We start from the raw sequence: 4,019 nt of genomic DNA, 5'->3' as shown, positions 1-4,019 counted from the left end.
TTTCAAAATATTACTGCCCATTGACAATACACCTAGTCACCCAAGAGCTCTGATGAAAACGTACAATGAGATTTATGTTGTTTTTATGCCTGCTACCAAAGCATCCATTCTACAGACCATGGATCAAAAAGTAATTTTGACTTTCAAGTGTTATTATTGAAGAAATACATTTTGTAAGGGTATAGCTGCCATAGACAGATTCCTCTGATGGGTCTGGGCAAGTAAATTGAAAATTTTCTGAATAGGATTCACCATTCTAGTGGCCAGTAAGAACATTGATGATTCCTGGGAAGAGGTCAGAATATCAACATTTCAAATTGAGTTTGAAAGAAGTTGATTCCAACCCTCATGGATTGAGTGGTTCAAGATCTCATGGGAGGAAGTAATTGCTGGTGTAATGGAAATAGCAAGAGAACCAGGATTAGAAGTGGAGCATGAAGGGTCACGTGGGTGGGTCAATCAGTAAAGTATCTGACTCTTGATTTCAGCTCAGGTCATGATCTCAGGGTCTTGAGATCAAGCCCCACATCATGCTCCACAATGGGCATGGAGCCTGCTTAAGATTTTCTCTTCCTCTCCCTCTGCCCCTCCCTGCCCCATGCTCTATCTCTCTGTCTGAATATGTGATTAAATTACTGCCATCTCATTATAAAGCTTGAACAGATAAGGAGTTGCTTCTTATGTGTGAGCAAAGAAAGAAGATTTTGAGATGGAATCTACTCCTGGTAAAGATGTTGTGAAGATAGTTGAAGTGACAACAAAGAGTTTATAATATTCCATAAACTTAGCTGATAGAGCAGCAGCAGGTTTGAGAGAATTGACTCCAATGTTGAAAGAAGTTCTAGAATAGGTAAAATGCTATCAAAGACCATCCCATGTTATAGAGAAATCATTCATTTTCATGAAAAGTCAATCAGTGCAGCCAACTTCACTGTCATTTCATTTTAAGAAATTGTCACAGCCACCACAACCTTCAGCCACCAGCACCTTGATCAGTCAGCAGTCATCAGCATTGAGGGTAAACCCTCCAACAGCCAAAAAATTATGGTTTGCTGAAAGTTCATTTGATGGTTAGCATTTTTCAGGAAGAAATTATTTTTAAATTAAGGTATGTACACTTTTTTAGACATAATGCTTTTGCACACTTAATAAACTACAGTATAATGTAAACATAACTTTTAAATGCACTGGGAAAGCAAAAAATTCATTTGAGTCAGTTTATTGTAATAATTGTTTTATTCTGATGGTCTGGAACCAAAGCTACAATATCTCCCAGTTATGCATGTAATAATAAACCTGTCAACTTGGTTTTTAGTAATTGCTTTATGAATTTTTTAATAAGATGGTATAAGAAAAGTGTTACAATTGAAAATACATTAATAATGTCTTTTATATTTACCTATGTATTCACCTCTACCAGTACTCTTTATTTCTTCATATGGAGTTGAAACTGTTTAATATCCTTTCATTTCTGTCTGCAAAAATCTCTTTATTATTTCTTGTGGAGTGGATATACTTATGAATTATCTTTTTTAGTTTATTTGGGAAAGTCTTAATTTCCTCTTCATTTTTCAAGGATAATTTTGCTGGATATAGAATTCTTAGTTGACAGTCTTTTATTTCAGCACTTTTAATATGCCATTCTGTCACTTTCTGGCCTTCTAATGAAATGTCAACTGCTATCTTACTGAAATCCCTTGCAGAGGATATGTTGTTTTTCTCATTACTTCAAGATCATTTCTTTGTCTCTTCTTTTAACAGTTTGACTAAGATATTTCTATGTGTGGATCTCTTTGTTTTTATTCCACTTAGAATTCATTGAGCTTCTTGGATTGAAGATATTTTTTTCCAAATTTGGGAAGTTTGGGGCCATTATAGCTTCAGATATTATTTCTACCCCTTTCTCTCTCTCCCTCCTTCTGGGGCTCCCATTTTTCATATGTTGGCATGCTTAGTGGTGTCCCATAAGTCTCCGAGGCCTGTTATTTTTCATTCTTTTTCTTTTTTTTTTGCTTTATTTCTCAGATTGTGTAATATTAATTGACCTGTCTTTATGTTTGCTGATTCTTCCTTAGGTCATTCTAATCCCCTGGTGAGCCCCTCTAGTGGATATGTTTTATTAGTTATTGTACTACCCCACTACAGAATTTATTTTTTTTTTAAAAGATTTATTTATTTATTTGAGAGGAAGGCACAAAGTGAGAAAGAATCCTGAAGCAGACTCCACACTGAGCACAGAGCCCAACATGGGACTGGTTCCCAGGATGCCAAGGTTATGACCTGAGCCAAAATCAAGTCAGCTGCTTAACTGACTAAGCCACCCATGCACCCCACCACTATAGAATTTCTATTTGGTTCTTTTTTATATTTCCTATCTCTTCACTGATATTTTTATTTGGTGACACATAGTTCTCATTCTCTCCCTGAATTCATTATATATGTTTTCCTTTAGCTCTTTTTTTTTCTAAAGATTTTATTTATTTATTTGACAGAGAGAGACACAGCGAGAGAGGGAACACAAGCAGGGGGAGTGGGAGAGGGAGAAGCAGGCTTCCCGCCGAGCAGGGAGCCCGATGCGGAGCTCGATCCCAAGACCCTGGGATCATGACCTGAGCCGAAGGCAGACGTTTAACGACTGAGCCACCCAGGTGCCCCTCCTTTAGCTCTTTGAACATATTTATGATAGCTGACTTAAAATTTAGTAAGCCCAACATCAGAGTTTCAATAGAGTCAGGCTATTGATCTCCCCCCCCATTCCCTGTGTATGGGTTATACTTTCCTGTTTGTTTATTTTTGTAAATTTTATTGGAAAGTGAACATTTAAAAAATGTAATGTCACTTCTAGAAGAAGCCTCTGGAAAGACTCTGGCTTCTAGACTCTCCCACCAATGTTTGTTGTTATTGCTATTTGTTTTATTGTTGTTTAGTGATTTTCCTTGACTATTTCTTTAAAGTTTGTATTCTTTATCATTTGAGGTAACTGACATCTGTACAGTTAGCTTAGTGGTAAGCTAATGATTAGACAAGGATTTCCTTCAATGCTTTGAACCAGTAAGTCTCCCAGTCTTTGGTGAGAGGCTCTGTTGGGCATGTCTTTGATGATTTGATCAGCAGTCTACCACTCTGTCTTAGCCTTCACTTCCTGATTGTGCAGAGCCTGGGAAGGCCCTAAGCTTTTACCTCTGACTAGCATCACTCCCTCAGGCAACTGTGATGTTAAACAATTGCTACTGGTTCTTTTCATTAAATACTCTGCAGGCTAGGGCTGTTCACAGAGAGTGGCTTCTGAGTCAAGTAGATAAACACTGAAAATGGACTTTTCAGAAACCTGCAAACAGTTCTCTAGGGCTTTTAGGGACTTCCAAAATGTTTTGGCTCCTCTATTGCCTACTGGACTATTTGATTTCACAACTATTACATTTGTGAGACTATTGCTTTTCAAAGCTATCTTGTTGCTCGGGAGAGAGTGATGGGATTACGGCAAGTTAAACAAAAAAATTTTAATTAAAATTCAGTTATTTTTTGAATAAATATTTCTTGAATTGTTGCGAGGCTTTAATTAATTTCTACAGTTCATATTGCTTGTATAGGGAAGTGAATTTTCAGAAGTCTTTGCTCAGCCATTTGGAAATCAAGAACATTCATGTCACTTTTGATGATTATAACATAAATTAGTTCCATTCATATATCATGATAGCTTTTACAAAGGACCCTCACATATTACCTCTTTGTGTCCTTTAAAATTTTGATTTATGAAACATTTTAAACATGAAAGTAGAGAAAATAATATACTGGCTATCCTTGTACCCACTTCCCAGATTTAACAGATGTAATATTTTGCCATATTTGCTTCAGATTTATTATTTTTTTGAGGAAAGAAATACATTTATTGTCTTTCATTTTCCCCTTCTAAAGAGGTTGCCTCTCTTTTGTGGTTGACATGTGTTAATGCTAGTCATATTTGCATATTTTTGCATATGAATGCATAAACAAAATATGTATGTGCATATATCTATATC

Source organism: Halichoerus grypus, chromosome 8 (genome assembly GCF_964656455.1).
Source record: "Halichoerus grypus chromosome 8, mHalGry1.hap1.1, whole genome shotgun sequence".
Lineage (NCBI taxonomy): Eukaryota > Metazoa > Chordata > Mammalia > Carnivora > Phocidae > Halichoerus > Halichoerus grypus.
Note: the sequence above shows the minus strand (reverse complement) of the source record.